Source organism: Punica granatum, chromosome 2 (genome assembly GCF_007655135.1).
Source record: "Punica granatum isolate Tunisia-2019 chromosome 2, ASM765513v2, whole genome shotgun sequence".
In the NCBI taxonomy this organism is placed as follows: Eukaryota; Viridiplantae; Streptophyta; class Magnoliopsida; order Myrtales; family Lythraceae; genus Punica; species Punica granatum.
This window is the reverse complement of record NC_045128.1, coordinates 28,117,073-28,127,793: the sequence shown is the minus strand read 5'-3', so window position 1 is coordinate 28,127,793 and position 10,721 is coordinate 28,117,073. Positions and strand designations below refer to the sequence as shown.

At 34.5% G+C, this 10,721-nt stretch overlaps 1 long non-coding RNA gene across 1 annotated transcript; it reads right to left on the bottom strand.

Moving 5' to 3' along the window:
* Positions 1 to 608: 608 nt before the first annotated feature.
* On the bottom strand, positions 609 to 2,803 carry LOC116195115. Its single transcript, XR_004154583.1, has 3 exons — positions 2,051 to 2,803; positions 1,384 to 1,631; positions 609 to 1,217 (listed from the first exon to the last, which is right to left on the bottom strand). It is a non-coding gene; the product is annotated as an uncharacterized LOC116195115 (long non-coding RNA).
* Between the last annotated feature and the right edge of the window lie 7,918 nt (positions 2,804 to 10,721).

Here is a 10,721-nt window from a genome sequence, read left to right as displayed (position 1 = left end):
TAATATGGATAGAACCCTTAAATCAATCTTTTGTCTTTATTTATTGATCTATGCTCACAATTTATTTCCATTTGAATATTTTTCTTCTCTTTATTATAAATATCCACGACTGAAAAATTATTTGTAACAAAAAGTATGTTTTTCCTTTGTAAAATAATTGACAGCAAATAAAATGTTAGTCAAGAAAACCAAAATGTTTTTCGCTTTGTGATTCATTACTCATTTAAAAATCTTGATGCCAAAAGAAAACGAAAGGAAACTCCATAATCAAATAAAATTATTTCATGAAAAAAAATTTAAAATTAATAAAAGAATATATCAAAGATTCTCTAAGTTTATATGAATTGTGAATTTTTCATTTGCATTGATGATTATATTTCTTTTTTAAATGCATATAAGTAATGGGGTTGTGTTTTTTCAAATAATAGATTTACGGAGTTGTGCACTTATAATCGTACTTTTAATTTTTTTTCATTTATTTAAATCATAATCTTTTAAGTTATAATATACCAATTGAATAATATTCATAAAGTTTGTAATTATAAAAATCAGTGCACGCTAAATTAGATATATAATATGCAAAATTAATTTTTTTCGATGAATGCAGTATCTATTCAAACCGAAATAAGTACAATGTCTTGACTTACAATCCACCCAAATATAGCACCTCACTCAAACACCCAAGTACAGCAACAATCTCAAACACTCAATTACAGCAACTCTCTTGAACGAAATAAATCAATAAAAGAACTGCACAAAATCTTCAGAGCAAGTTAAGACCTCTGCAGATTTTGCCCTTCCCTGAAAGATACGGACATTCCTCTCGCTCCAAACGATGTATATATAAACTGTCCATGCCAGTTTCTTAATTATAGTTTCCAGCTTCTTACCCTTCCATTCGAGAGCTTCATTGTATTCCTTATCCCAATCCCCTGTTGGACCTGCAAGGAACAAAATATTCCTGATTTTCTCCCATATGCTCTTCGTAAATGAGCATGTAAAAGATAGATGACTTCTATTTTCCTCCTCCATTTGACAAAAACAGCAACAACCATCAGTAACCAAATGACCCCACTTCTTCAACATGTCCGTTGTTGTAAGCCTATCAAGCAGCGCGAGCCAACAAATAAAAGATGCTCTCGGGACATGACCAAAGAACCATATAAGCTTGTGCCACTCCACTCTTGACCTGCTTGGGCAAATATCTTTCCACATCTCTGCAAGGACAAACAATGATCTACCATTCAAAAGAGGGACATCATTTGCAGCAAGCCTCGCAGTACTACTCATAGTAATGCTCTGAACAAGAGTAGCCTGCTGATCATCACTTCTAGGCCATTCCCATTGTTCTCTTTTAAAGACAAAACTCAGAGTTTGGCTCACCGGAATTGTAGGGAAGCATCTAAAACCTGATGTGCAGAGGTCAACCAACGGACCCTCCTCACACCATTTGTCGAATCAGAAGGAAATGCTTTCCCTAGTCCCCCACCTTATAGCTTGCAAGAGATTTTGCGATCTCTCTCAGCTTTAATATCTTCCGCCAACTCCATGAGCTATTCCTCTGAGGATTAGCCTGCCATAAGTTCTGCCCCTTAAGCATATAATTCCTTATCCAAGCCACCCAATGGACCCTGCATTAATAAGAACTTTATTCCATTATTCCAATTCCCTCACACCTAAACCTCCTCCATTATTAGAAGCACATATGTCTGCCCATTTTACTTTTGCCCCTTTAGAATGAGTCTGCGTCCCACTCCACAAGAAAGAACTACATCTCTGCTGCACCCTGGTGATAACCTTCTTTGGCAAAATGAAAGTTGAACACCAATTATGGGCCATGCTAAATAAGACTGAATTTATCAATTTCAGTCTTCCAGAATAAGACAAATATCGAGAAGTCCAAGAACTGATTCTGTTTGGTATTTTTTGTCCATGAGAGCAATAAAGTCTTTAGCAGAGAGCTACCAGAAATTAATGGCAACCCAAGATACCTCACTAGAAGAGAATACCTCCATGGCAAGAACAAACAGATATGGGGAAAGGGGGTCACCTTGCCTCACACCCTTTCCACCCTTAAAATGTCCTGGAAGCGATCCGTTCATGGCAACAGAATACCAAGGGGAAGTAATACAAGCAGATATCCACTTGATCAACCTATCTGGACAGCCCACGGCCTGTAACAAATTACAGAGGAAACTCCAATCGAGAGAATCAAAAGTTTTCGTGAGGTCTATCCTGATGGCACAACGTGGGCTCATTTCTTTTGCGTGATAATTTCAAAAAGAAGCTCGTGGGCTAGCAGAATATTATCAGAAATCTGCCTCTCCTTTATAAAAGCACTTTGATTCCTACTTACAAGAGAGGGCACCACACATTTTAATCTATTTGCGGTCAATTTAATGATGAATTTGTACAATGTATTACAACATGAGATAGGCCTAAAGTCCCTCATTTTATCTGCATTCAACTTCCTAGGGACCAGAGTGATAATAGTGGAGTTTACCTACTTAAATAGCCTGCCATAAGAGAAGAACTCTAGTAAAGCTTGTTCCACAGAAGACAACGTGACGTCCCAAGTAGATTGAAAGAATTCAGCGGGGAAACCACGGGACCCGGAGCTTTGTTCTCGGGCAAAAAGAACATAGTAGTTTTGATCTCCTCCCTCGATACATCAACTCCAAGAAAATCAGCTTGTTTGGCAGAAATTCTGTGCTGGAGGATCCTCTCTAATTGAGAGACTGAGGCGGAAACATCATTATTTGCATGGCCCAGCAAAGTCTCTTAAAATTTTAGAGCTTCGTTTCTTATCGGGGTTTTTACGTCAAATATCCCACAGTTTCATTCGTTTCTCAAATCTATCACATGCTTTAAAAATTATCCAAAAAGGCTCATGATTTACATTTGGTTCTAAATCTATCCGGGCGTTAATTTCTCCGTCAACATTTAACGGTGCTGATGACATGGCACGTTTTACATTTAACGGCGCTTACATGGAACATTAGTGGGCCTATCCTTGTCATGGTGGACCGTTGCCCGTGATAGATTTGAGAAAAAAATAAAACTAGAAGATAAATTTGAGAAAAAAATAAAAATTATGGGATAGATTTGAGAAAAAAATAAAAAATTACATCATAGATTTGATTAGTTGATTGAAACTTATCTTTCCGTGAGAGAGAGAGATCGACGGTCTGGTCGGTGAGAGAGAGAGAGAAAGAGGAAGGAATGAGAAGCAAGAAATATATTAATTCAACCCCTAAAATCTTCTATTTTTCTCCCTTTATATAAAACCTGAAGAACAAGAAGAAGCTGCGAGCTTTGCAGAGATAGAAGAGAAAGAAGAATTCGCCATAATATATATAAACCATGCATAATATCATGAAAAATGGGCATAAATATTTGACTGCTACTTAGTATTGGCAATAGATCTGAAAAAGTATCTAGAAGAATATTAAATTTAGATATTTGTACCTTGTCAAGGTAAGGAACCATGGCATATATGTTTGGAATAGATTCCCCTTTAAAAGAGTTGAAAAAGCACTATCTCATTAAATGGTTCTGCACATTTGTCATTTCAATGAGCTGCAATGCTAGTTTACACTAGTATCTTTGTTTTTGCTTTGAAACAATTAGTACTGATTTCAGTGATATCGAGTCAAGTGGACTAGTCATTGCACTGATCGGGGCCAAACATATCAAGGAATGCAATAGCCATGAAACCTTAGATGGACTTTAGGAAGAAACAACCTTCTTTATCTATCATCTATGGTTGATTAGTATGAGTCATGTTTTCTCCTTGTTGTTGCGAAATTCTGCTTTGATTGATATTATATTCTTTATATATATATATATCGAGCATTCCTAAATCTATCCCATAATTTTTATTTTTATTTAAAATCAACCTTGGAGTTTTTATTTTTTCTCAAATATATCCCATTAATGCTCCACGTAGGTACTGTTAATTTTCAAACGTGCCATGTCAGCAACACCTTTAATTGTTAACGGAAAAATTAATGTTGGAATAGATTTGGAACCAAATGTAAACCATGGATATTTCTAGGTAATTTTTAAAACATATAATAAATTTGAGAATTAGGTGAAACTATGGAATATTTGGCGTAAAAATCCAATTCTTATATCACTTACTTCCTCCAGTCTCCTACCCTCCTCCGAAACAAGAAATCTAATCGTAGAACGAGCATTCCTAGCTTTTACTGATTTTTGGAAGAAGGCATTATTACCATCTCCAAGCTGCAGCCACTGAATACAAGACTTTCGCTTCGAAATTGCCTCCTCAACTGTTAAAAGACGTTTAACTAGGTGGTGTTTAATAAATTAAGTGATTAAGCACTTAATTAGTTAAAGAAAGAAAGTTATAGGAAGAAGGGAGGAATGAATGAGGATGAGAAATAATTTGTGAAAGATAAAGAGCACCAATAAGTGAAGAATGACTTATTTCATTAAGTCAAATTTTTTTATTTAATGAATTAAGTGATTTTTTACTTAATGATTAAGTAGTTTAAATTTTTATCTCATCTTTCCCTCTTTCTTACATTCACTTTCTCTCATAATTAACTTGTAACTAACTTTTAAGCACTTAATTATTTAAGCCGAAACAAATACCACCTTACTTAGTTTTCTCTCTTTCAGCTTTAATAATTTTCTCGTCCACTTGTCCATGTAAGATTGCGGACTGAATATCCTCGAGCTCAACCTGTAACTTCTCAAGTTCTTGGAGTCCTTTTCTATCAGCTTTTGCAATACTACGCAGCTCTTCTTTAACCCTCTTAAGTCTACAACACATATGCAAGATTAATAATACATATACCTAGAGCTGTTCAAAAAGAACCAAAATATCAAACGGAATTGGAGAACTGAACCGAACCATTTCGAATTGAACCACTCGAATTGGTTCGGTTTCAGTCCGGTTCAACAGGGCACGAACGGTTTGGTTAGTTGCTGAACCATCTTCAGTTGGTTAACTATGATTAACCGCACCGAACCTTTTAAGTGTAAATATATATATTATTCTTCTTTTCTTTTCGACTCACCCTCGACATTAGGGTTGTTAAAAAAGAACCAAAACCGAAACGAACCAAAATAACCGATTCGAAATAGTTAAATTCTTTGGTTGTCAAATGGTTCAGTTCGAATCGATACTCAAGTAATCAAACCGAACCATCTTTGCAGTTTAGAATGGTTCGGTTTGGTTTTCGAGCCGAACCACACCATGAACACCCTACATATACCGCCCTTATAGAAAGCATGTGATTTCCGCCAACCACCCATTTGAAAATTATCTTCGGAGGAATAATTAATCAATGAGCTAGAACATTGCACCATGGAGGGCATATATGTTATAAATATTTATTTTTTGTGTTTTACAAATAACTGATATAGGTTGTATTTTCATTTTTTATGCATCAAGATTTTTCACCCCAGTAATAAGGATACTACAAAAAAATAATTTTTGGATTTTACAGATTAAATCATTTTCTTCTCATCCATGTACAAGTTATAATTTTTAAATATTTATTATGTGGTAAGTAGGTTTGTAGAGGACAGAGAATATTTCCAAATGAGAAAGTTTAATACATTGTCTAAAAAAAGAAGGAATGAGAAATTAGATAGGGATTTAAGAGCTTTATCAATATTTAGTTAGAGCAATTAATGTGCTATTGAGGGCATTTTGGTACCATGGGTAACAAATTGAGTGGATTAGTTAAAATGGGAGTGGAAGTAGGCCTAGCCTTAAAACATATGTATATCTCTTACACAAATGAAAATGATTTTAGAATGTATTACTCAGTTTTATTTTACTCTTTTTCTTTCCATTTCTTATTTTAGCATCCCATTTATTAATTAACATCCCAATTTTAATTAAAATAAGGGAAGCAACTCCACATATTTCTCTCTCTTCTGTTTTTTGTTTTTTTTTTTGGCTGGATAACTCCCACATATTTCTAATAAGTGAGTTCGTGAACGTTGTAGAGATAAAATTCTTCCTTGCTACCAATAAAGCCCACTTTAAAAAAAAACTTAGAAATTAGGGAAAAAAGGTACTTAGCAATATATTATAATATGAAAAAATGAAAAATATATGATTTTTATATTTGTATAATAGCTAATATTTATTTTAAATGATGCAAAAAAGCACATGCAATTACATTATTTTCATGTGCTATACTAGTGATTATCTTATATACAAAAAATTTATACGTAGGCATACTTATATTGAAAAATGTCAAAATGGATGTCTAATTTATACTTTGATGATATTATTATATGCTATAAATTTCAAACTGATTTGAGAAATATGTAAACTGATTACCTTTATTCCACGAGTATGGGTTCAACTTGAGCTTGGGCTGATGATTTTGAGGGAAGAAGGGCCCAAGCTCGGCTGTTTCATATCCAATTGATGAGCATCCTGGACCTGACATTACAAAAAACAGGCGGACCACAACAATTCAATTTAATCCTTTTTTGAAGTGTCGGCTTATTTAACTGCCGATCCTCGGAGATTTTCTTTTCTGCATTACCAATTATTAAGCCATAGAAACCATAAGCAGCATGTTACATGTGCAAAAGAACTGAATTTCGTCCTTTTCGATGAATAAATGAAAGTAATGGATGAAAATGAGACAAATCAAATCAAATCAAACTAATTAAAAAAGATCTTATCCATACCAGCTGATAGTAGGTTGCCATTGACAAATCGTATGATCCAGTTCGTTCCTCATAAAAAATGTGGGACCAAATTCTACTTTCTGCTAGGACCGTACTCAATTAATCACCCCCCCAAATCGGTATTAGAATGTGACCACTCGCTAAAGTCTAAACTAAGGGTTTATCGCAGTGATACAATTCAATTTTTGCCCTCGAGTGTCGGCTTCAAACTGAATACTTTGAGCTCTATTATGCATTTTGGTTTGGAAATGCATTTCTAAATACTCTTAATCGGTTCGACTATAGAGCAGTCCAAACAAAGCCGATCCGATAAACTTACCTCCATTGAGCCATAAGAGGACCGGCTTCTCGTCCAATTTGTCAGTGGCTTCGAAAAACCAGTAAAACAGCGCCCTCCCGTGGCTCTTGTTCACCGTGACATAGCTCGCGCACTGCTTGAACCCCACCTTGGGCTGGTCGGGGAGCCTGTGGACTCTGTCCGCCTCTTGCCGGGCCAAGGCAGCACGGCTGAGTCATTCCGGTCGTGGTATTCACACAACGCATTGTGATAAAGACAATACAAGAAGCATACAGTTGAAAAAGACTGCTGAACAATGACCCATGATGTTGTAATTGATCTCTCTGATCGATCTTCTTCGTCTAGAATTTTTTATCGATGGTGATGGCTCGGATTAATTATTAATACCAAATATGTCTAAGGGCCACATCATTTTCAAGTCACATTTGCTAATATGTAATTGAATTTGAAAATTAAAAATTCAATCCATTGAGGATTCCATACCCTTCATGCATATTGATATCAAGAAACGTTATTTAACTTGCCTAATCTTACATAGTCACCAAATTTAAATGTGAGGCCATGCATATATATACTTTAGAATCTTCTTCATGACCTCAGCCAGGTGGGTACAATTCTTTTTTTCTTCAATTGGAAAGGAAAATCATATCTACGATAATATGGTAAGAAAAGAAATTGATAGAACTATTAGAATTAACAACAATTATAATAGTTTGTCATATGATTATAACACTCATTACCCATATATTCTTTTTTCAGTTACAAGAGAGACCCATGAGTCTAGTACTATGAAATCGTTTACTTGTACATTACTATTTAATCGGTGTTCAATTTTGACAAAAGCATAAGTCTGAATATCAATCTGGCTAGACGGGAGAATATGGGCAGTTTCTTGTTGGTCAAGTAATGCCCGATCAGCTGGAGAGACCTCTTGGGCATGAACTTCGGGACTTCATGTCCTGCATTTCCAATCATTGCGATCATCAAGCCCTCGCAGGTAACTATCCATCCCCCGACCTACCAAAGACATTTAAAATTGAGTAAATCGTCCTTTGCAGTCTACACAATTTTAATCTAACCGATCCCAGAATAATTTCCAATGCCAAGTATAAATGGACTATTGGGATATATATGTGATCTCCTTGTTCTAGACGAGGGGAAGAGGAAGGTAATTTGGGGGTTAAATACCATCGATTTGTGATTTTGAAACTTATATGCATGCAGCATCCAAATCTACCCTATAATTTATATTTTTTCTGTTCCATCCCCTGAAGTTTGAATTTCATCTCAATTTACCCCAAAATGACAGTTATATTGTATCATGATCTCTCTTTTTTTTTTGTTAAGAAAAGGAAACTTAAATTATTAAATCAACCATAGTCCATACCAATATTATATCATAGTTATCATCATTCAATAATTTTGTCTTGGTAGTTAGAAGAGGACTACACGAGAATCTCTCCAGGTAATTAGTTGAGATGAATTATCAAGATGACTTGGAAATTAACTTCCAAGGTTAAGTGAAGACAAGCCAATGACATGGTACATTTCAATCGAACGTCTCAAAATTCAAGTGGCAAATTGAAACTAAACTCAGAAAATAGAACATCTATTTTTTTCCCTATTTTCACAGGTAAAATGGTTTTGTGTAGCATTTTTTCGGCAATTAACGTTAGTTTATCTCACTTCGGTAACTCATGTTTTGAAAAATTTGTCAGATTAACCAATAACACTTTTGTTATCATTTTGGTCATAAATATTTTCAAAAGTATGTCAATTTGCCCTTGTCACTTGCCACCTTTTAACTTTGTGGGAAAGTTATCGTCGAAATTGTCCAAAATATATATTTTTGTGATAGAGTATCTTTTTAAGTTTAGAAAAATAATTAAAAAATAATAACTTTTCAAAAGAAAAACACAGGGATGAATGAAATGGGTTGGGCGTGGTGCCACGGGACCACCCTCGCCTGAAGTAACAACGTCAAAAGCGATACCGAGCAAAAATTGTTAGTGGTCAAAGAGTCTTTTCAATCTTTCTTTTTCTTTTATTATTTCAGGGTAAGGAAGAAAATCCATTATGGACAGCAAAAATTTTATTTTACTATTTAACTAGCTTTTTTTAATGAATAATTTAACTATTTATTTTTATTCTTATTCATAAACTATTAACATAAAATATATATGTATATATATATATATTATGTGCGGAGATAAATAGGTATCTAGAATGAAATATTCTTCGTTTCCTACTAAAAAAAAAAGAAATATTCTTCATTCATAAATTATGTTATGAATATCATATATGTACGTAGACGTACATATGTGTAAATTACATATCCACAGTTAAAACTTACTGAAGTTAATGCTACAATTATAAAAGATAAAATTTCACTTACAATTACTATACTTAATAATTTCACAAATCTTTCTGGAATAAAAATATTTAGTTCTATAATTTTTCTGTACAGAGTGAACCTTTTTTTTTTAAAGGACTTGATTCAAAATAGATTAACTGCTTTCCTCAGAGAAAAAAAAAATGTCTTCTTCTAAGTATGATCACATCGAATTACAATATTATATACATACATGCATGTAGGTAGCAGTTCTACTTTGGTATATGTGTTAGGATTTTGTAATTAATATAGGGAATAAATATGTCCGGGCATAACCAATGCCAACTTTAGAGGGGACGAGATTTTTGAGAGGCCAATAAGAAGATATTGTTTGTGAATTGAATAGGCCAATTTAATATAAGAAATTTCATGAAAATTTAAAAAATAATACATAAATTTCTTTAAAATGTCAAAATTTCATTGGGTAAGTTCCCCCTCGGCCCCCTTTGATCGAACCCTGTATACGTAGACTATCTTTATTCCAAGAGCAGTGGCTGAGTTTGAGCTCTGAGTTGATGGTTCTGAGGGCCAAAAGAAAAAAAATCCAAGTTCTTGTGCTTCTCAATTGCCCATTGACACGAACATACTGGACCTGACATTACAAGTTTTGGATCACATAATTAATCACATTTCTAGCGTGATGGTTAATTAATAATTGGGAATCAGAAAGATCATCTCCGGGGTTCGATGAACAAGTGAAGTCATGAGATGAAACTCGGACAGATCAAATCAAACCATCCAAAACTAATTAAAGGGATCGTAAACAAATACCTGCCAGCCATTTCAGATTGTTGTTTGACAAATCGCATGATGATCAAGATAGGTTCCTCACAGAATGTGGGACAGGCTCCCTGTTTTGTATTTTCTATTGGGACCGTACTCAACTAATCGAATGCCCTTTTCTTTCCCAGATAGTTTGAGGAAACCACTCCCTGTAAAGTCTAAACCAAACAGGGCCTACATCTTAACTAATTAAATTAATAATGTAATATGGAAACTTAATCCACCTGGGGGGGTTGGCATCCATGGCAGTGGAAGGTCACGTTCAAGTTGCGTACTGCGAAGTCATGTGTGTGCAAAGATTACTTCTTATTCGATCATCTATTGACTAGCAGAATGTTCACATACATGGACCGTTGGAATTGTTGAGAATTGTGTCTTGAATTTTGACCCGATTTTGTTTTCTATTTTGTAGAATCAAATCTCTATATTTTGGTTAGGTAATATCTTGAAAATACACATATTTTGGGATATTATTGATAGAGATTATAGGGAATATTACGTTGAGAGAAAATCAGACTACATATATGTATCGAGAGTTTTGATATAAAGTGAGGGTGAGCG